At 45.2% G+C, this 23989-nt stretch overlaps 1 long non-coding RNA gene across 12 annotated transcripts in view; it reads left to right on the forward strand.

The window, feature by feature from the left end:
- Positions 1-23117, forward strand: part of LOC119021577 — a 129751-nt gene extending 106634 nt beyond the window's left edge. For 5 of the 12 annotated variants that reach the window (XR_005075654.1, XR_005075656.1, XR_005075657.1 and 2 more), the window contains 2 exons: positions 8163-11101; positions 11429-12122. This is a non-coding gene — a long non-coding RNA (uncharacterized LOC119021577). Of the gene's footprint in view, positions 1-8162; positions 11102-11428; positions 12123-18724; positions 18874-18998; positions 19089-20907; positions 21121-22825; positions 22974-23066 lie in introns of those variants that run through there. The other 7 variants (XR_005075658.1, XR_005075651.1, XR_005075655.1 and 4 more) reach the window with 7 other exon arrangements.
- Positions 23118-23989: the final 872 nt, after the last annotated feature.

The raw sequence follows: 23989 nt of genomic DNA on the forward strand, positions 1-23989 counted from the left end.
CACACCCATGAAAATGTATTTGAAATTGCAAACAGCTAAGAAGAGTAAGCCTCTTGCATCTCTGGGGAGATGAGACTCAGATTCGAGGTTTTCACTTTGAAAAACAATACACTTATTACGGCATTTTGCCTGCGAGGGAAATCGCTTCCTCCTCTCCGCTTGCTCGCTTCTCTCCGATCCCTCCGCTTGGCGAAGATGATTTAAGAGCTTGTTTAACACAGTCAGGAGCATCTTTGCTTTGCACATGTTGTGTAAGCGTAGCAGTGTGTACGTGTGTGTGTGTGTGTGTGTGTGTGTGTGTGTGTGTGTGTGTGTGGATTCATGTGTATTTATCCAAAGAAAAGCATCAGTGTGTTTTGCTGCAGGATGAAATGCTCAGCTGCAAACCGCGGATCCCTTCACGTTTTATAGGCGGTGTAACACGTCGACATCAGTCACCCTCACATGTTTCTAACCCTTCACTTCAGAAGGTGGAGCAGGTGGAGGTGCAGACTGCATTTCAACATTTGTGAGCACCGCGCCTCGTTTGTGTCGACGGAAAACAGAATTTCTGATGGAAAGCCGGGCCGTCTGCAGCTGAGTCTGCAGAGGTCACTTCAGCCGGATGTTCTCCGTCACTGACACCATTTCTTTTTTTAACAGTGATGGAAAAATCTGAAGGCTATAAAATAGTGAAAGTTGGGGTTGTCTGACGTGGGGTTTTATGAGGCGTTATCCCTTCGTCAGTGTGTAGATGACCGTCAGCTCTCCTCCTGTGTGGAGAAGCAGAGTGTTGGACTGCTGAACGGCGCCGACAGCAAAACATATCAAAGCCACAGCTGATGCATGTGTAAGTGTAGTGTTGTGTTTTGAAAATGTCTGGTGCTGTACATTTCCATCAGACTCAACTTTCTGTTGGGACTTCATTCCCTCGACCGTCTCCTGTCCATGACTGCCACGCACTGTGTGACACGGCTGTCTGACGTCAAAATGGCGTGAGTGCATATTTCCTGCTTGGTTTATACACTAAAAGACCAGCTGACATCTCGACGTTTGTGGAGACCCAATGAGGCGTTTTAAGGCAGAAACATGATCTTATTTTTTTGTGCGTAAATCAACAGCTGCCGTGTTGAATGCATCTCTCTGGCTTCTCTGCGAGTGTTTCTTTGCCTGTAGTTGTTGTACGCTGTGCATGTACAGTGTGTATCTCTGAAGACACAAGCAAAATGCTCAGTGAGGATGTAACCTTTGTCTGCCACTGTTTCCCTCCTCTCTGCTGAGGGAAGCTCTTTCACTTTATTTGCATTACAGCAGAGATGAAAAATAGCTCAGAGACAGCCTGCCGACTCAACACGGCTCGTAGACACATTTTAGCTCCAAAAAATCTTCCACATCACACAAAATCAGGTCTCGGCTCTTTTGTTTTTTAATCTATTCTGACCTTACATCGTGTTTCTCTTCAAAAACAAACTGTGTCTGCAGAAAAAGGAAGCGAACAGCAAACAGAACATCAATGTTTTAACCCACCAACAGTGAATCTCGCCTGCTTTGCCTCATCTGACCTCCTGATATTTAACTCTTTTGATTCACAGTGTGAAAATTAAATCAGTGTATTCAGTAGAAGGAAAAACAAAGCAAACTGTTGGGAATCAGTTTTATTCAGGTATCTGTTTCCATTTCAGTTATTCATGTCGTAAGCAAAGCGAGGTCAGAGTGAGAGCTGTCGTCTCAGATGAATCCCCGGCGGCTCACAGCAGATCAGCAGGTCGTCACAAACAAACCGACTGATCATCAAAGTGCAGCAGACTTTATCGTCACAGAGTTAGTTCAGAGACATCGTGTGTTTAAAGTTCTGCTGCATCACAACGTGGAGTCTTCAGTCTTTATCTCAAGTCTGTGAACGTTTACGACTTTAACAAACTGTCACACGGAGAGACGCTTATTATCTCTGTTTGTTGTGGAGGATATTTAAGTGCAGGGCGAACATTCAATAGTGCAGTCGTGCTAATTGGAGGACAGTTATCTGACAATTACAGGACAACAACACACACTCCAACACCAAATGGCATCCAGTGATTCAGAACAGCAGAATATGTGTGTTTGTGTTGGACAGCTTGGTCCAACTAGAGATGGCAAGTTCTGAAGTCCTTGCGGTTGTGTGTGTGTGTGTGTGTGTGTGTGGGTGTGTGTCTGTCTGTCTGTCTCTCTGTGTTGGCCCCATGTTACCAGATGTGTGTCTAACCAGCGACACACTGTTGGACACAATGAAAATCACTCTCATCTTCAGGATGCTTTGCTGTAACACTGAAATAGTTCAAACTGTAGAGAATTCCTCAGATTGTTCACATGCACAGAAATATTTGCAGATACACACACATGCTGCTGAAACATTTATTTTGATGATGTGATATACTCTACATATATACATACAGTAAACATGTACACATGCTAACAGTCTGTATTTCCCACAATGCAACCTGGTGCATCCTCTGTATGATGTCATCCCTCCTCAGCCCGTATGAGCGTGTTTACCGGCAGCGTCTGGGAAGGAGGCAGATATAGCGAGGGGGTAATTGAGGTCAGACACTTGCTGACCCGAGCGCTCATCCCCAGGACCTCCGCGCTTGCCACACATATCATTAATGCAAAGTGGATTTTAGATCACCATTACTCCTGTATGATTTACTGTGGTGGTGTAAACGGGGCACAGCAGTGTTATGAATTCCCCCGAATCATTCACGGGTCCTTCAGACTGTGTCTCAGAGTTACACAGGGGTAACAGTCGAGAATAAATTATTGCTTTAAGAGTGCAGCTGAATCACTGCTGAGAAGATTTACGGTATTTGGCAGGCAGACAAGTGGTTAAAGAGACCATCCTGTGACTGAAGGTCGCAGGTTTAAATCCTGGCTTTGGTCCTCAGAAGAGGAGAGTTAACTGAGAGCACCGGACATCCCAGCTGCTCCGAGATCTGAGGCTGATGAGAAGGAGCTGGAAAATCAGCAGCAGCATAAAAACATCTGCTGAGACCGAGACCGCTGTCTGAGACAGAGACCGCTGTCTGAGACAGAGACCACTGTCCAAGAGCGAGACCACTGTCTGAGACAGAGACCACTGTCCAAGAGCGAGACCACTGTCTGAGACAGAGACCGCTGTCTGAGACAGAGACCGCTGTCCAAGAGCGAGACCACTGTCCAAGAGCGAGATCGCTGTCTGAGACTGAGACCGCTGTCTGAGACTGAGACCGCTGTCTGAGACTGAGACCACTGTCCAAGAGCGAGACCACTGTCTGAGACAGAGACCGCTGTCTGAGACAGAGACCACTGTCCAAGAGCGAGACCGCTGTCTGAGACAGAGACCGCTGTCTGAGACTGAGACCGCTGTCTGAGACAGAGACCACTGTCCAAGAGCGAGACCGCTGTCTGAGACTGAGACCGCTGTCTGAGACAGAGACCACTGTCTGAGACTGAGACCACTGTCTGAGTCGAAGCTCTGTCAGTGTGTGTTTGCAGTGACACATCCAGCGATGTCGAGCCAAGTCGTGATCTTTTCCTTCAGTCTGACCACATGATTTTGTGTTTCGTCTGAATGTAAAGAAATGTAAAGTTGCAACATATCTGTAGTTTGCAATAACACATATAACCATGAAACTACATCAGCTGTTCCAACACTTTAACATCAAGTCTCTTTGTTCAAGTGCAGTAATTTTATATTTAGATTAAAAGATCCAGTTTCTGGTCTCTTGTCTCTAAGTATACATGGATTATAAAGTGCTGTCAAGAAAAGATCCTTTGACTTGAATACTTAATGTCACTTTGTCGCCTTGTGTTGATGATCAGTGTTTTCTTTATTTGAGTTATTTTTACTTGATGAAAAAGTCTGTAAATGTAATAAAACATAACATCTATTTTCAATCTCTTTTTCTCAGTCAAACTTATTATTGGTCAGATGTGTCTGAAAGTAATTTGATCTGAAACCTGGCGTGTTTTTATTTATTTCAGACCTTTGAACAGTTTCACACTCAGAAGAGATCTCGTCATGTAAAGTAATCTCCGTTAACTGATGGATAACGTCTCTTGTTTTTAGTCTCCATTTTCTCAAATCGAGCGTTTATTTCTGATATTTAGATGTTTTTCAGTGTTTAAATGCACTAAATGTCACACAAGATGTTCTCAGAGAAGCTTAAAGACTTCAGAAATAAAGGCGAACGCATAATGAGCAGAAGACTTTGTTATTTTTGTCGGCTATAAATGTGTCGAAGCAGAGAAGAAGATCTGATGAAGAACTTTAATGATTCACGTGTGCGAGTGAGTTCAATGAAATCAGGAACCTACAGAAGCATCTGAGTGAGAAACAAGACAGAATCAGCAGAACGCTCGCGGTGCTGCTCCACGTGGCCTCGTTCACACCTGGAGGTCTCGTGCATGTCGAGCACGTGGATCCAATAATGATGCAGATGAGTTTGTTGACTTCAGGAGTCGGTCTGAGTCAATAAGCCGTCTGATTGGACTGAAGCCTCTGGAGTCAGACGTCTCACAGGACGCAGTTACTTCAGCGGTTCTTGTGGTTCTGCTTTTCTTGTCATCTGGTCTTTTTCACGGATCGTACGATCTGATCAGAGCAGCTCGTGTGCTTCAACAGTTTGTGGTTAGATTGTAACACAAAATTTATTTAAAAGGGGAAAACCAAAGCTAACTCCAGCCACTGGGCTGTAACTCACCCAGCAACAAGCATCTTCAGATCCTCATCACATTTCCACCGCTGTGTGTCTGTCTGACGCTCTGTTGTTCTGTGTGTTTATCAGATGTTTCAGGTATTCACATGTTGTGTTTTTCATCAGTCAAAGTATTTTGCTGCAGCAGATGACGTGTTTGCCTGAGACACACCCCTGACTCGACCCGCCCGACCTGCCGCGCACACTTCATCCTCAAAACATGTTGCACTCCGTTAGTGCAGTAATGGAGCTTAACTTCATATATAGTATAATATATAATACGCACCAAGAAGACTGGTCCAGTCCATTTGTTCTATATCAACCCACCCTGTGAGGGCAGTTTACTCACCACAAAATGTCCATCGATTGATCCGTCTGTCCGTCTCCAGAACAAATGTGAGCCGCACACGTTTCTGCTAAACTAACTAAACTACAGATGCCGTCAGTTACAACTGAACATGCTGCACATTCACATTTGTTGAGATTTAATGTTCAGCTCAGGTCAGGAAACATCATGGCTTGACTTAAAGTCCTGTTTTGAAAGAGACAGATGGAAACGTCTGCAGGTGACCTCAGAAATACTGACCCTTCGCTGCGTGACGTGAACACGACATGTTCGGTTCACGTTATAACGTTGGATGATAACATTCGATCCTGTCGACTGGGCTCGAACTCAGTGATACTTTCCAGTCACCTCAACATGAATGTTTGACTGAGCTGACTGATTGTAGTTTCTGCTGGTGGTGGTTCATTACTGAGGCTCAGTTCATTCATACGTCCTCCAGTGGTGCTGCAGTTACCATGGCAGCCTCGCCCTCATCAAACACAGCTGCACAGGTTGTTATCACATGTTTGTGCTACAGAGAGAAATATCTTAAAGATAAGATAGAAGATGTAACAGGGCAGAAACAATCATCTCAGAGGAGGAGTGAAACAAATTTTGGTTTGGATGAAGTATAACAGCACATAATGAGTCCAATTAGTATGATGCAACATGTGAGTGTGATGAATCTGCAGCAGGAAACACGGAGGAGAGAGGAGAGCTGCTTCACCTCTGGTGCTGTGACCTTCAGTTCAGTTCAGTTTGTTGTTGCGTTTCATCACTTCTCCTGTTTCTTCTTTTTCTGGGGTGAAACACTTGAACGTGTCCTTCAGGTGTCTCAGTGAATCATCCACATGTATCAGAACGGGTCGAGACCAAGCGCTCGTAGTTCCAACTGCACTCAAACACGTCAGCTTGTTTTCACTGAGTCAGTCGCGTCTCCGTCTGAGAGGAAACTCTGCTGGATGGACCGACAGTGTGTAGCTGTGCTGAATCTTTGTGCCAGCTGATCTGGATTCAGCGGTTCTGTTCGCTCAGCTGGAGCCGACAGTGTAGACCACACATAAAATAACACATTAAGTCCATTAATAATAATCTGGCAGCAGTATGACCTTTGTGTAGAGAAGTGTGAATCAGAGAGTGTGTGTGTGTGTGTGTGTGTGTGTGTGTGTGATGACACATCCCCACCTAGAGGTGAGTTCAGTGATTGCAGCTCACCTGTACAGTCAGTGGCAGCAGAGCAGACTGACAGCAGTGTAGCTGTGTGTGTTGTATGATTGGAGAATCTGATTGGAGGTTCTGACTGCAGTTCTGGAGCTCAGTGGCACATTCAGACACTTCCCCAGGGATTATTGAAGTATTTCTGAGAGGAGTGTGTTCAGGCAGGCGGCCGGCTGGTGAATGTACTCTGCTGTTTTGGTGGACATGCTTTTAATTTGGTGGGAGAAGTTGAATTTGTCTGCAGTGTTCTGATTTGTTGAGCCGGTGCTGGTCGGCCTGTGTGGACTCCAGCTGTTCTGTGCTGTGAAGCTGCGTCATTTGTGTTGTTGTGTCACAAACAGCTCCGGCATCCCGTCACGTGTTCTCTAAATATTCAATGAAAGCTTGTGTTTATACATTGAAACAATATTTTGCGGATATAAAACAAAGAAATTCTACAAATGTACATTTACAAGTACTACAAGTAGAAAGTGACTTCCCGATGAAGCTGAGAGTGGACGCAGCTCTGAACAGTTCTGGTTTGTTGATGATCACAGCTCGGCTTCACGGCCTGCCGAGGACGACTGACGCTGCTCTGACTCAGTCGCTGACTCAGACTTTTAACTGTGAGACATTTGGAGCTTCATTTATTCTAATTCCCTCAGTGTGTTCATGCTTATCTGTGTATTTGAATGTTGATCCCATGTGTTTGGGTCCTTCAGTGCGTCTGGATGTTAGTGCATTGATGTTATCTTGAGTCTTTTATTTCTTCTCTTACAGTTTTAATTAATTCCAGTAGTTCTGTTTCCATCACTAACACTGTGCTGGTGACGATTCAGTGAGTCAGATCCATATTGTTAAATAAATAAAACAGTCAGAAATAAAGAATAAATAAAAATGCAACTAAACACCAGAAATAGTATTAAAGAATAATTATTCATAATAATTTATTCATTCACAAAATTTGACATAAATTGATATTTTCATTTCCACAAACTAAAAAAATGCTTTATTATTTCATTTCTTTGCACATCTTTGCTTCATCATGTGAACAACTGTGCTGTCACTCAAAGTGTTTCACAGGGAGACTCTTCCCTGATTGGTCAACAGTCCGGTGTCTCGTTTACAACCTCGAGACCAAAATCTAGACGGGAATCAGTTTGACTCTTTTTGTTTGTTGGTTTTTTGGAGTATTTAATAGTAAAATAATTGACTGATTGAACCGTTTATATATTTGTTTATTAAGATATATTTCATTGCCTTTTTATCAGAGTTAACTCTGAAGAGAAAGCTGTCAGTCATGTCAGTTATGAACAAAGTTTGTATTATTACGTCATTAATATTGTAAATACTGAAATTCTTCTCTTTGCCAAAACCACATTAAAGATGCTTCGTTTAACTGCGATCAGAAACACGTACAGCAGCTCAGCATTAACGAGGATCCTTCTTCACTCTCCACCTTCCACCTCTTTCACTTCCACATCTTCCTCCTCATCTTTCTTTATCCCGTCCGTCCCCTCTGGGTCAACACCACCTTATGATCTGATCTTTCTCCACTCTAATGTTGATGCAGTAAAGGCGGAAAATAAAACCCATAAAACCTTCATGGCTCCGGTGCCTCCGGTCGCTCCAGCAGCTTCCTGTGTCCGACTGCAGGCTCCTGACGGGGCTCAAGTGTTAAGTGCATTAAAAGAATATATATTTATAGTTCAGACACACGATGACCATGATGTTCACTGACCTCAGACTGATTTCACTTATCTGAGAAAAGCGATTCATCACACTCAGTTGATGTTGTTGTGATCAGAGACTCGTCTCTGTAGACGTGGAACATGTTGATTAAACACAGTTTCTTTGTCACTGTCATTATAAGATGTGATGATGTTGAATTCTTACATTTTGGGAGGTTAGTAACGGATTTATATTACATTCTTCTTTTGTTTCCATAGAGATGAGTTCCTCCACCAGGCTCTCAGCAAAGAGGAAACGTAAACACAGTCGACCTGGACGGTCTGATGAGGACGAGTTGTTCAGGTTGTTCACTCTTTGCTAGTGTTAGTAGAAGACCACTGGATTAAAACACCAGATTCTGTTGCAGTAAACATGACGGGAAAACGTTTGCCTGTATCCTTAAAAATATCCAGCGGCTTCATGCTAGTAAATGTTGAAACACAGTCTTGAACGGTGGTCTCTGGCTTGGCAGCTTTGTCTCCCAGCCGTCACATCACGGTCACTCCCTCCATCTCCTGACAGGAACGTCAGCTCAGAGACAAGAAATGTGCAGTTATATTACACGTACTGTGGAAACGTTGATAGAAACAAACACAAGTGAAAACAGTTCCTGTATTCAGATACTTTGAAGGAAGTCCGAAATGTGAATCATCAGCAGCATATAGAAAGGTAACTAAGTACACAGTATAATGTAGATCCAGTGTTAGTACAGCTCACATGCAGGAGGACGGGAGGAACGAGGAGAGTGAGAGGTGAGATCGGAGGCGGAGAGGGAGGTAAGATAAAGGACGAGATGAAGAAAAACTGTGTCGGAAAGAAAGACTGGAGGCAACAGAACAAAGAGGAAACAAGAGACAATCTGAAAAACAAGAAACACATAAAGAAAGCGAATGATTTAAAACGACCAGGAGGGATATTTATGTAAAAATGAGATTCACTTAAAAACCACAGAGACGACGTCGAGGCCGACGGGACGACTGAAGGTAATCAGAGAGAAAAATGCAAAAAGGTGAAGTTGACGCCGGAGGAAACAAACGAGGAGGTGGAGGATTCTGAATCGCTGAAACAAGAGGAGACGCCTTCAATACACGGTGTTAATATTACAGTAATTATGTTGACATGTTTATTAATTGCTGGTTGGATGTTTCTGACAGACTCAGATCTCATTTCAAACATGGTTTCATGTTCATATCGACGTCTCCCTGCAGCTCAGCTGAGTTTTGAAGAATCGGAGTTGAGTTTACGTCAAGTTCTCACAGTTCATCCTGACGGGAGCACGAGTGTGCACCACATCTCCTGTCAGTCCACGAGATAAGTGCTGAAACGTTTCACTCACAACCTCAGCAGGAGCGATCGGCTGGAAACCGTTAATGTCTGTCGAAGATGTTGTAGCAGTTCGTTCAGTAGATGTTGAGATATTTCACTGAATAAATGTGAGCTTCAGCCTCCTGGTGGCGCCGATGAGACATCATGACGAGGTCAGTCGTCTCGTCAGTGAAGAAACTAATTGAATGATTGTTTGCAGGTGTTTGTTTCTCCCGTAACGTTCGATTTCTCAGTATGTTGAGTCACAGATTGGCAGACAGGTAGATGCCCTAAAATGTAAATGTCAAACCGTCTGGGGGGAAACATGGCCGCAGCCGATAGAGTGTATCACTTTGGCAGCAGGTTTTCTATCCTCTGGTGGCAGGGAAATACATTTGGATTCAAATTTATGAGAGTGAGAGGAGGAGAACGAAGCAGGATTGAGACAAATAGATTTATAGACGTAGCAGAGACGTTCAGCAAATGTGTGATTCAGCCCATGCTGACATTCAAACACTGAGAAATGAGAGCTACAGAAGTAGAGGTGAGGGCCGCGTGATGAGCACGAGCAGGGAAACATGTCGAGAGCTCCGTAACTTAATGAAACAATTTGTGTGATTCTGTGAAGCGAGTCTTATCCTCCGGGTTGTGTTTTCTGTCAGCCCGTCGTTACATTAGCACTGCTGTCTTTACATATTTAGCATCCAGCACCCTCAGCAGGATGTGAAGTGGTGAGAGCGAGCGAGTGATTCATACTTGAAAGAGCCGAGATCATCAAAGTTTTCTTCTTTTTTTTTTATACAGTCTTACGTTGCCTGCAGGCATCTGCAGGTGTGTGAGAACTGTCGAGATCTGCCGTGATGTGAATCCTCTGTGAATCTGACACAACTGTAAGTGATGAAGAAGGAGTTCAGGAGCAGTTCTGTGCTCTGGTTCACTGTAGAGAAAGAAGACTCATCGTCTCAGCTGTGCTGAGAGGATGTGACGACTTTCTGTTTCTTACAGCTTATTTTCACTTCACACAGTATCAGCGTATTGGTGCCGCTGAACGCAGGACATGAGAGAAGGATGTTTGGAGCAGGTGAGATTTATTCAGCACCGTCCTGTCACAGTCAAGCTTTAGGGCACAAATGACAGAAATCAACAGAGGTGTGTGTTCACCTCTGTTCTGTGTGAGCAAAGGGGCAAATGAAACATTTGCATTATTTGTGTTGCTGGTGAACTTTCACCTGTGAAGTCCGTGACTGTGTTTGACCCCTCAGACGAGCTGCAGCTCATATCCTGCTCTGCCCACTTTATACACCGCCAGGCAACATTCACCTGCATGTGCATACGTGTCACTGTGTGTTTAAGCAGTGTTAGTCCTGACACACATGATTTCATCTTGTTTGTCCGAGGGAGCCCAGAGTAGAGCTGCTGCTCCTCAGGCTGAGGGCTGATTATGCGTCCTGGCTGCCTCCATTTGGAGGGTTTCGGGGTTCTGCTACCTGGGAGGAGACCCGGGCGGAGCCAGAAGTCACTGGAGGGATTTCACCTCTCATCTGGCCTGGGAACGCCTCCAGATCCCGGAGGAGCAGCCGGGATGTATCGCTGAAGAGAGAGATGTCTGGAATACCCAAGTGACCACGACCCGACCCGACCCGACCCGACCCGACCCGGTTCAGCAGAAGAAGATGAGGGATTCACTTTATACAAGGAACAAACAGACAGAACAAACATGGCAGCTCACCTGTTTCACTCCTGTTGTATGTTACCTGTAAAGTTTCTTGATTGCATCTTGCACAGCGGTGACTTGATCACACCGACAGCATCTATCCAGCATCTAAACACTCCTGTGGTCGCTCCTCCTGCAGTAGGTGCCTCCAGGACCACACACACACACACACACACACACACACACACACACACACACGAGGTGTAAACAATACTCGCCCACTGTCACGTCTGATAACGACTGCAAAGATTATCTCTACAAATCTGCCATGTCAGTAAAATTTTCACTGCAAATTGGATTCTCAGTAATCTGTGATTGTGTGTGTGTGTGTGTGTGTGTGTGTGTGTGTGCGTGTGTGTGTGTGTGTGTGTGTGTGAGAGAGAGAATGTTTTTTTTCCTCCTCCAGGAAACACAGGAGCTGCAGGGAAATTATTAATGATACCTCTGATAATATTTTGGCTGCAGCTTCAAGAGGCTCATCCAGCTGCTCAGCATGAGGAGCCGTTTGGAGCACAGATCAGTCAGCAGAGCCGAGTCGTGAAGGCTTGTGATCCGGATGACGTGGCAGAATTTGTTCCGAGTGTTCAGCGCGCTCGTCAGGACTCTGACCTCAGCACCGACCTCAGCAGAGGGAGGACATGGAGTCGGTGTCTCTGCTGTGGTATGATCGACTCCATCACACCTCTGCTTGTCCTCAGCCGTTGTGTGGAGGAGTTTAATAGACGTGATGTCTCTGCTCTCGCTGGTCAGTCTGACAGCTGTGGAGTAACTTCTCGATTCCACCGAGCACGAAACTGTAAGCTGCCGTGTGCGACTTGTTGTTGACCTGATGCTGCTGACTTGTTCAGATGTGTTCATCAGTCGTTCCTTGATTTTGTGCTTCTGCTGTGGTTGACCAGCTTACATAGTTCCATCTTTTTTTTCTGTTTTTAGTGTGTTAGTTAGTTAATATTTCCAGTTTTGTTCTGCTGTGGAGTCTGACGTGGCACGTTGTTTTAATTTGAGCCGCCTGACTTCCTGTTAAAGCAAAGCTCCCTCCAAAATGCAACCAAGGCTTTTTTTGTGAATGGACCCGAATCAAACTGTCCTCCAGGTTACGTCTCATTCTGAGGTCGACTCTTCTCCACTGGCAGGACGGCGGCGAGCGGAACAAGCTGCTGCTAACATGAGCTGTTCAAAAACTTTCTTTTTAGTAACTCTGTGTACACGAACAATGTTCTCAGTGCTGGTGTTCATGTGTAGAGACCCTGGTGATGCTACCAGCAAAGTTTCATGTTGTGTCCAGACTTCTTACTGTTTTAAAAATACAGATTTTGATGTAAAAGTGCCCGTAGCACTCCCATTGAAAATGAGCACAGAAATGAAAACTCGATCTGCTCTCGGTCAGACTCGGTGGAAACTGTGGATGAGGACGATCCGGGTGCACGACACGACCCGTCAGAGCTTCTTCTTACCTCTCCGGTTAGACTTTCAAAAACTTGTGACAAAAATTTCACATATCACAACATATTAGGATTTTTGGACTGTTTCAGTGTTCTGAAAACATTGCAGTTTGGTCATGATTGAAAATAAATCAACACTGTTTGGTTTTGGTTTAGAAAAAGATCTTTCTCTGTGTTAAATAACTGCGTTTAGTCTTGTAAATTTGAAGTTATTGATGTAAATGATGCATCTCAAGTTCCCTCGTCTTCATGTAGCACCATCCTCATGTAACATAATTATCAGCCTCATTTCTTTGTGATGGAGGAGAGATGGGTCGGTTCCGTTTGAATCATTAAAGGTACGAAGTTCATTCTTTGCAGCGGCACCAGAAGAAACATTTACATGCGGTTCTCAGTTTCCAGCTGCAAAATTCATCATTACATTCTTCCCAATGTGTTAGTAGGTGGTGGAGATAAGGTTAACGAGACAGATACAGAATGAGAGGGAACATCAGCGGTGTAGAACACAGCCGAAGATGATAATGACATTCAGAAAACAGCACAGAAAATATGCAGAGAGCAAAAAACCACAGAGGCGGAGAGAAACAGGTGTGTCGGCGGCGTGCAGACAGACAGCATGTGGGCGAGTCGCATTAAACCAGGAGAGAGAGCTGCAGAGCCGCTAGATCCAGGGAGCAGTGATGGGCAGAGAGGAGGTGTCACCCAGCTCGGCTTCTGATTAACTATTTACAACTTAAGATTAGAGATGGCATGAATTATTAACGTGACACTCACTGCTGAGACACACAGAGACGGGGGGAAGAGAATGAGACTCAGAGGTAGACGGAAAGAAATGGAGAAGAAACAGAAAGAGGCTGATGAAGACAGAAAGAGAGAGATGGTGATTATGGGTTAGGAGAGGATAGAGGGAAGGCAGAGGTGAGATAAAACATGGAAGTCATGGGGAATGGCAGGAAAGAAAGGAGAGAGGGAGGAAGGGAGTCTGGTGGAGGTTGACAGAAAGGAAATGATACAGGCTTAGAGCAGGAGAGGAGGCAGACGCCGGGCAGGGATTGAAGCGAAGGACTAGCGGCTCACGAGGGACTCAGGGAGGACAAGACGGGTTTAGCCGAGAGAGGAAAGAGAGCCGGGGAGGCTGGCCGGCTGATAGCAGGAAGGAATGACTCAAGAGCCAGAAATGCAGACAGAGGAGAGATAAGAGAGAAAGAGGGGGAAATGGGAAGGAGAAGGAGAACAAGAGGGAAGCGGGAAGTCATCAGGGAACTGCATGAAAACAAGAGCGTCCCGGTGGAGGCTGAGCGGCGCAGCGACCACGACGGGCCAGTAACCAATCAGATCCCTTCAGTTAAACTGTGATCAAGAAGCCTCCAATCTTCATCTCTCATGAGCTGCAGGTTTCATTCTTCATCAGCTGAACTTCAGCTCAGAAACAGAAAAATGTTTTATATCGTACATGAAAACCTGCAGCTCAAACCCACACAACAGTTTATTATTAACTTAAACACACGTCAGATGGAAATTATTATTCCCAGCAGAAAAACAAATACCAGAGTTAATTAATATTCAGAGTGGAGGATCCATCCAGTCCTGCTTTTAAATGTTTCACTAGTTTTAAACCTCATTGACTTATATGACTCCAGCGAGCTGATACATAATATATCACATGTGATGTTGTCAGACTGCTTGCGGTGAGATTCCAGCCTTAAATCTACTGAAGCCGTCCGGCCGGCGGCCTGTTCCCCTGCAGCCCCTGCAGACCTGCAGACCTGCAGACCTGCAGCCTCTGCAGACCTGCAGACCTGCAGACCTGCAGACCTGCAGCCTCTGTAGACCTGCAGACCTGCAGCCTCTGTAGACCTGCAGACCTGCAGACCTGCAGCCTCTGCAGACCTGCAGCCTCTGCAGACCTGCTCCCTGGTGCATCAGCTTCCTGAGCCCGGCAGTTACCGAGTCCCACGGCGTCAGCCTGCCAAAGCTTCAGCACATCAGCTGGAGAGCCACACTGAGTACCAGCGGCCATCATTTGTGGGATCTCAGCTTGTCACCTTAACTGCTTCTCAGCCAACTCCAAAGTAGTTTCTATTTTAGAAAGTCCCGTCTCCTGTCAGCTCGTTGCCCTCTGCCGGTCCGTCTCACCCGCTGAGTCCAAACCGACCCCGAAACATCGTCCTGTTCTGGTCCAGTGAGACGCACCTCTGAATCTGAGAAGCTGTATAAAATCTGTAATGGCAGTGAGATTAAAAAATGTGGTTTTATGGAAGTCAGTGAGGCATTTTTGGCCACAGAGGTGGTTAGAGGGAGTTTCTGTTACTACACAAAAATACTGATGCAATCAAATAAATGTGGTTGGTAATATTTGACATATCCCAAACTCTAATCATCAGCCTACTACTAGCAATATATAGAAAATTATACATTTTTTGTCTATTTTCTGTAATAAATAATTCACAATTCAAATAATAAAACTGCCATTTAAAGGGTTAAATTATTATATTATATTATTGCGTGTTTGGTAGTTTTGAGAAGATCTGAAGTTGTTTAAGTGAAAATAAGCAGACACGATATTGATATATGGTGATTTAATGGCATTTCTTTTGTGTGTGAACATTTTTGCCACAGAGGTGGTTACAGGTATAGTAGTATAGTATAGTATAGTATAGTATAGTATAGTATAGTATAGTATAGTATAGTATAGTAGTCATTCTGAGGAGGACACAAGTTAAAATGTCTTCTTGTGCCAGTTCAGTGAGTCGCACGTCTTATATTCACTTATATTTTCAGATCGTATCTTTAATAGGACTGTAAAACTGACTGAATTTCAGCTGAATAAATATCGCAGGTTATTTTTGCTCTCTGGCCTTTTGACCGGCAGCTTGTGAACATGATGGAGGAAGAAGACTGAACGCTGCTGAGCGAGTGACTCCTGCATGTGAAAGAGTTTCTAACTGGTGACGTTGTTTCTCAAACTAAGAATGAGTCGGGGGTCGAGCTGGGTTCGTACAGAGCTGCAGTCTCTCACTCAGCTGTGAGCAGAAGGAGTCGCTGTGTTTAAAGGACAAAGTCAGCTGACAGTCTGTTCAGCACCGCCACACATGTACCAAAGCTCCCTGCTACTCTGTGTGGAGCCTGCATGCAGCCACAAATCAGCTTTTATCATAACGCCAGAAGCCAAACTTGGTGGATGACATGAATAAATATATTTTTATCATAAAAATTCAGAAGGGCGAGGTTCAACAAACGCCCAGATTGAACCGTTGACAGCGGCTCAATGAGAGTTTCCCTCAGAGTCCCGTCCTGTCCGTCCCCCTGAGGCGAGGACAGCACTTAAGCTTCTTAAAGCCCAGAGAGACGCTGCAGAGCCGCCTTCAGCCCTTTGACTGGCCGCTGTGGCGCAGCGATCTGGAGTTTATCAAACTGGACTTTGTTGGGTTTGCGGTGTCGGGCAGGAGACGTGTCACAGTTTCTCAACAGACTGAGAAATTCCCTCTTTATTTATTCGCACAGCTCTGTTCTGCTGAGCACACATGTTGTTAAGCAGCACGATCTGTCTTCACAGTCATATCGTCATGTACATTATAGTTCACCGACGAGCTGCAGTGTGGACGCTTCTACAGCGTTTTTCACTGAGGCGACGAATGAACGGGACCCTGGTGGTTTGTGTCGAGAGACGAGGAGATTTCTTATTTATTTCTCACTTCCAGGTTTCTGAGATTCAAATCTTCCAGAAATACCAGAAACAAACAAACAGAGAAGAGAAGAAGCATGTTACAGTTAAAGGAACATACAAACCGCTGGGACACATCCAAAACCATCAGTGTGCTTCCTAACAATAGAACATTTTATAATAGACAGATTTTTTTTTAATGAACTTCTACATGTGCTTAATTTAATTTAAGGTCTCTGAATAATTGATTCTGAATAAAGATTGCTCCAGAATGACCTCCTCTCGTTTAGTGGAGAGTAAAAGATGTAATGCCCTCTGGGCTGCTTTCTTTCATCTGACCTACTGAACATTATTCACTGGATTATAAACAGGCTTTGTTCCAGAACAGAGAGCATCTCAAGGAAAAACAGGGTGAGCACGACTCCCCGACCCGGAACGGTGTGTGTTTGTGTGCATGAGTGCATTTACCTACATGGATGTGAGCTGCGGTGCTGTGATTTGACACTGATGTGTGTGTGTGTGTGTGTGTGTGTGTGTGTGTGTGTCTATTTGAATGTGTGTTAACCTTCTTGTGTCTGTGTTGGGACGAAACTCTCCTCCAGGTGAAGAGAGTGACGTTAGATGTTGGAGTGTAAACCTGTTGAACTCCAATAGAGATGAGTACATAGCAGCTAACGTTAGCTTAAACTAACTAACACACAGTGGATGATGATGTCCGGTCTGAGGTTTGTAACTCCACAGACAGACTGAAGCTGCTTTTAGATAGAAAAGGAGGCACATTTGCAGCCAGCTGCGATCTGCTGTCTTGTCTATGTGAAAGGGAGGCGAAATATTTCTTCTCTTCCAAAAAGCCTCCACTGGTGTAGGTGGAAACATGTGACGTGACGTGAAGCAGGAAGTTGGGCAGGAAGCAGGTCGAATTTGTCTTCAAAATAAGAGCTTTACATTGCACCCCATTGGAGTTTAGGACTGGGTTCTCAGCGGGGGGCTTTTAATTTGAAAGTATCGTCTGTTAGCAGCTTGCTGCTACAACAACAAGCGGACAGTGAAGACAGCTGCAGAGACCGAGGAGACGCTGCATCTCCTGGATCTCAGCAGCCGTCCAGCTGCTCATCTTGACGTCTGCAGATGAAGTGATGGACTGACTGCTGTGATCAGCTGCTTCCTGGTTTTAAAACTCCCCGGCTATGAGTCGAACAACAGCGCAGGTCATCGACACCTCCACCCACCTCACACAGAGGCCGGCACATCAACGGTTTGGATTTACAGCACTGGAGGTGGAAATGAGTGTTCCCTCTGAGACGTCATACTGGAGGACCAAAACAGACCCCAATAAACCGCCTTCTGTCTAAATCCACGGACCCAGCCGCAAAAAAGACGGACACATTGGCGTCTTGCTGCCCAGGATAACAACAGTTAGTCGCTCCTTTTCCTTGGAAGCGATGGTGTGATTATTTTGTAAAAAGACTGTTTAATCTGGTTTTGTGTTTTTCGGTTTTTGAAGAGAGAAAACACTTGAAACTCATCTGATTCTGAGCCTCGTGTTCAACACTATATCGTGTTCAGAGATCCACAGACCGTCAGTGAATAGTTACAGCAGCTGAACTGTGATTGGACGATGGCTGCCGGGGTGATGGTGGTCAAATGAACACGCCGTGTGCTCACATGCATCTTTGAACACACCTGACACTCGTATGAAAGCCCGACTCACACGGTGCTGGGAGAGAGACCGACAGGCGTATACATCGCTGGAAATACAGAGAAAAGATGAAGGCAGCCACACACACACACACACACACACACACACACACACACACACACACACACACACACAGGTCTCCAGGGTCAAGGATGGATAGAAAGCTGCCAGTAAATTCAGTGTGTATTTTGATTTCACATCTGAGATTCAGTTTAATGAAATTCTGCTGCGACACAAACGGATTCTCAGTCCGTGACTTCTTCTGCTCTTTTGTGCTTCTTGTGAGGAGACGTCAGTGAGTCACTCTGCCGTCGGGACGCTAAGATATATTTTCTAATATGTGCAGTTAAATACAGTAAGATGACACAACACAGTTTAGCTCTGCTGGCTGACGTGACGTGTTTCTGCTGCTGCTGCTGCTGATGATGATGATGATGATGATGATGATTGTGATGCTGGCAGGCTTCTGCTTGTTTACAGCAAAAACAACAGCAGTGATGATGGTGACGATGATTGTGAGTGATGAAGAAACTACATGTCGAAGTAATAATCATCACAATAAACAGGAAGCCAACAAAAGTAAACACACTCTGGTTTAATTGTGTTTGCAGAGGAGGAAGAACACGTCGGATCTTTAACTAACAAACATGAGACGAGTGTGTGTCGTCTCCAGCGAGACGCAGACGTGTTCGAAATGACACTTTTATTTTAAGATCGAATCTGCTGCAAATTGTCCCGTCGCATTCATTTGGCGGTGGTGATTTGGGGGGTGGTGTTGATGGCGATGACAGTAATCATGAGGACGATAATGTGGACTCTAACAGTGATTATGATGGAGAAGGCAATAATGGTAATGACAATGGATAATATGAGCCTGAGAGAGGAGCGAGTTTCTGATAGCTGTGGAAAGGAAATGAATGAATAAAGATGAATAAAACATGTCATTTCTCCTCCAGAGTCCTGAGGAACAAACACCTCGTCCAGCCTGAGAGGACAGAACGTCCCGCTGGTGTCTCATCCAACGACGCTGCGCTTCACGTGAAGTCTCCTCATCAGCACGAGATTTATTACAGCCACCTCCTCCAGACACAACCATAAATAAAGAGTAAGTAAAAAACAGTAACAATGCAGAACGTGTCCAGAAGGAGACAGAAGGATGATGTGTGAGCTTTACAGCTCTTCACCTTCAGTTTTCTGTTTTATGTGACAACATTGTTATGTTGCTGTCAGGACCTGAAGCCACGACAGCATCAGAGGTGAGGGTGTGGTGGCTCCGCCTCCCGGGCCGGCGACCTGCTGCACGATGAAACAGCTGGACAGGTAACGAGCAGGTGCTTTAACTGTGGTTGTCATTAATGTGAAGCACTTTGTGATTGTGTGTCTGTGACAGCTGGCTTGTCTCCCGTTCGGTTTCTCTCTACCAGCAGCGTTAGTTTGATTTCCATCAACAGTAAGTTACAGCTAAAAAACACAACTTTCCCTCTGATAACAGCAGGTGAGTGATCTGTGCACCAGCATGGGACGAATTCACCTGCTGACTAATGTCACCTGTAGTATTAGACATGATGATTATCATGTGTAGAGGGGAGACATTTTGAGTCTTGAGGAATCCTGTTTGATGGACAGATATTTCTTTGGAGACATGAACTTCCTGGCGCCGTCATCAGATCTGTGAGCGCCGTGTGAACATTCTCGGGGACACCAACAGATTCATGTTGTTATGTTTTAATTTCTCTCCATCTCCCTTCATTTCTCATCTCTCCACCTCCCCGCCGTCTGCCGTTACCCTCGTATGAAACACTGATGGAGCCTCTGCGGCCTCGATGTGCTGACCAACCTTGACCCTCTGATTTAATGCACAGTTGGTCGATCTGACTCACAGGAGCACCACCACGTGTGTGTGGGTGTTCTTAATGCATGGATGCACACACACACTCAGCCTAATGCAAGCTGCACACACACGTATAGGCAACAGTGACCACGTGCCAAGCCTCCACACACACACACACACACACACACACACACACACACACACACACACACACACACACACACACACACGACGTCGCTGACTTCAAAGTGAATTAGGTTCGACAGACTCAACACTTAACAGCTTCAGAGGAGGAGAGGATGATGTTTTGCATGAGACAAACTTTTATTGAACTTCATAGTTTGATGTCTGCTCTTCTTAACGTTCTCCGTCTGGTGGATGTGAGGCGACAGGATGTGTTGGAGCCTCCACAGGCGACATCAGCATCAACATTAAGACACAAAGCACCGCTGCAGCATCGACACGAAGATGTTAATGTTACAATGTCACCAGAGTCCTTTCAGTAATTTGCTAACATCAACATGATCCGTTGCTCTTCGCTGTGATGAAGCGTTACCCTCTGCAGTACCTCAGGCTGAGGATGGTGTCAACATGACCAGCACTGGATGTCTTCAGCTTTCAGAATCTTATTTCAACAATAAAGTCATAAATCTGTGAACTTTATAAATATGAAACCATGAGTTGTTGGAGACAGTTCTCTCTTCAGTCTATAAAAACACGCTTGGTGTCGCTGGAAACTAGAAATATCGAGCTTTCGAATGACACTAAATGTAGCATCAAGGAAAAACCATGTTATTTCTTGGCCAAAGTAAAAAGAAATACTAAAACCTTGACATAAATCCAGCTCTAAAATATTTTACAAGGCTGACTGGATGTTAGTCGTGGCTGCAGATTTGACTAACTCTCATGCTGACTGTAGGTTTTGGGCGGCCGGCGTCAGGGAGGTCTCAGCAGCCAGTTTGATTCAGTCAGACTGGATGCCTGTGGTGGGAGCTCTGGCTTTCTGTCACCACTTGTAGAAGTTCTGACAAAAGAAATGATCCTTTATACATCTCGTCCCGGTTTCACTGCAGCCGGTGGTTTCACAGGAGTCCACTGACCAACAGATGGAGCCGACAGACGAGGAACTCGACTGTTAGAAGTGTAAACAGATTTAAAGACGGCAGGTTTCAGACGTTGAAGAAAAGTTTGTCTGCAGCTGTTTTCACACTGAAGGAAACTGTTCCACATGTTAGCTGAACCTCCAGGAGTCTGACTGCGAGTCCTGAATGTAAATCCATCCTGTTTGTTTGCATGGAAACTCTGCAGGGCGGCTTTAATCCTCTGCAGCCCCTCTGGGATGTGAAGCCACAGCGAGCCGTCCTCGTCACCTGCAACAGCTCTGCTCCAGATCCTTGTTGCTGCTCCAGGTTTTCTTTTGCCTGGAGGGATCCGTTCACAACCGCTCTTTGTCACTGATGGTGTTCCCGACCAGAGGGCACCGGCATCCTTCTGTCATCACCGCTGGTCTCTCACCAACAGGTGATGGCTTCAATCTTCGGTCTTTACTTCTCCAAACACTGTGATTCCTGCTCAACCAAAACACTTCTTTAGATTTAAGTCTTGTCTTATTTTTGGCTCGAAGTACCTGATCTGGCTCCATAAACACGAGTGGAAATGTGCCAACCTCACATCAAAAATATATGTTTTACTCTCTGCAAAGATGCCAAATAAAGTATCTTTAAAAAAAAAAAAAAAAAACATCCACGGTGTTGCCCACAAACGTTCAGAGTCTCCTGCTGGTTTACCAGCCTTTCCACCACCATCTCCTCGACCTCCCGATAAGAGAGTCAGGTGATAAATATGTAACGTGAGCGTAAAATAAGATGTTTTAAAGAAATGTCAATAGAAACACTGCCAGCCTCTGATTCTGCTGACCGGGCTGCGGTTCAGGGACGGACCTGGTGCTGCTCCCCGAGCTTTTCAACATTTCTGCCATTTTATTAAAACTGGTGCTGCAGGTTTATTGATAGACACAGTCTGAGTTTTAGAGGCGTTGATGTTGAGATTTATTGAGTTGGTGTTGAGGATGGAGAGTCACGGACTTAAACCTACCAGCTTTGTCCATTTTGGGGTTAGAAGTGAAAAGAAATGAAGGCTGAGGGTGCTGAGCAGAAGAAGACGTGGCACACTGGAAATAATAACTTTAATGATAATGAGATTTAGTGCAGTACTCTCACTAATATATCTCTGTGAAGTACCTGGAAATGTGTAGAGAGCAGCTCACAGGAGCATTAAAATGTAACACCAGAAGTCATTATAACAATTTATTAGAACAAATCCATTATAAATCCTCCGGCGCTCCACCTGGGTGTTAGCAGGCGGCCTCAGGTGCTCGCAGCGCAGCGGAGCTGAACCTGCAGATGTTCGCTGGAGGGAGCGACTTCAGGGAACACACACCGGGGACTTTCACTATAAATTTAGAGATTTCACAGCAAAGTGTATTGCGATATTATAAACATAAGCATAAATACTAATTCCAGTCAGGTATGCAGCGAGCAGCGCCGGGCTGCTGACACCCCGATGTGTCTAACAAAGAACTCTGCACAACTCTGAAGGTGACTCACTTTCTCCAGGTGCGCTCGCTAATAATGAATCCATCCACTGACGGAGTTGTTCCTCGCTGCGTACTTTAAGAATGACAGTGTGAGGATGTGACCTCTGTACACAAAGATCTTTCCAAGGTGACTCCAGCAGGATGTTCTTCACAAAGACAAATGTTATTTTGCGGTGTCTTCAGTTATGATGGTGCTTCTTTCTTCTCCGTGCCAAAGGGAATAAAAGAGATCTGACTGGTCGGGTTGGAAAATCCTTCCGCGTGTTGCCTTCAGCTCGATACACAACCTGAAAGAGTTAATCTCTGTCATGTGGCACCTTGTTCTGAGTCGTTCACAGGCCTGATAGGATTATCTGAAGGTAAACATGATGAGAGAACGCTTTTAATCAACCTCACATCTCTGAAGGAGAAATAACGAGTTAACAGAGTCAGTAGTGTTCAGTCATGTTGGTGAACAGTCACGAGGATCTCTGATCTCACATCACCTTGAACAAAACGCTTCTTTTAACTCTCTGGTTCTGATTGAGAAAGAACAGAATCAGAATCAACACATCCTCAAACTTTAACTACAGAGTAAATCAATCACAGAGGATCAACTGACTGATTGATTTGTCCATCTTCATCGTGCAGCCTCCTGTTCTGTACACGCCAACCAGCCGGCTGTTCACCTGACTTCCTCCTTTGCTGCTTCGCTCCAGCCACTAGAGACCACCACCTGAGAACAAGTTCATTTGAATGTGTCTGTGCTTGTGCAGAAACGTACTCAGCTAACATGAAGGTCTTGATCCATCATGTGAGAAACATTCAGTCTTTCTGTCCACCTGATGAAGTTCATCAGATAAATAATAAGCTGTAAAATATGTTTTCTCAGATCCAAAGATCCAGATCCAGATGTTCTGGAGGAATAAACACCTGCAGTCTCATCGGATTCTGTTCTGATCCGGAGCCGGTTACAGATGGGAGCAGAGCTCAGAGACGACTTTGTGACTTGTGGGATTAAAAAGGTGATTTCTCTTCACTCCTGTTGAGCAGCCTGACTGCAGCAGTTCACAGAGACAGTTACACAGAACCAGAACCAGAACCAGAACCAGAGTCTCTGCTGAGTGCTGACTCTACTCAGAGGATGATCTCAATTCATATACACACACACACACACACACACACACACACACACACAGTCTTGTTTAGCTCTCTCAGTGCAGCGTTGTGTTTTAAAACAAATACCACACGTGATGAAGAAGACCTCCTCTCAGCATCCTCGTCGTGTCTTCTCCTTCTTGCTAGGGTGTAAAAAGTGTGATATGTACCGTCTCACATCTGTGAGCCTTACAGAGCTTTGAATCTCTATTTTTATTCATTTGTTGCTCTCAGCCAAGCACCTCAAAGTGGATGTGCATACTTAAAGAGAGTCGTTCATTCCAGCGAGGGCTACCGCTCCCACTAAGCCTCATTTCCTCTTGAGCTGGCGCGTCCTGTTCTTTCAAGCGTGATAGACAGCCGCCTTACCAGTCGAGGTAATTCAACAGCTAACTCTTGAAACAGATGAAGGGAAGCGTCTAACCTGATGAATACATTCAGCCCAACTTCACTCCGGCTGTTTCACACCGCAGTCATCTGATGATCCGACGGGCGCCGCTCCTTCTTTCAGCTCTGACGGCGAGGTCTCTCTCCGAGGGATTTGACTCACCCGACTGTACTCAGCGCCGCAGTTTAATGACTAATTGGTGGGTAAACCGTCTAAATCCACAGTGTGTCAGCAGCGCGGACCGGGAGGGGAGAGCTGATGTAAAGTGT

This window comes from Acanthopagrus latus, chromosome 6, assembly GCF_904848185.1.
Source record: "Acanthopagrus latus isolate v.2019 chromosome 6, fAcaLat1.1, whole genome shotgun sequence".
Lineage (NCBI taxonomy): Eukaryota > Metazoa > Chordata > Actinopteri > Spariformes > Sparidae > Acanthopagrus > Acanthopagrus latus.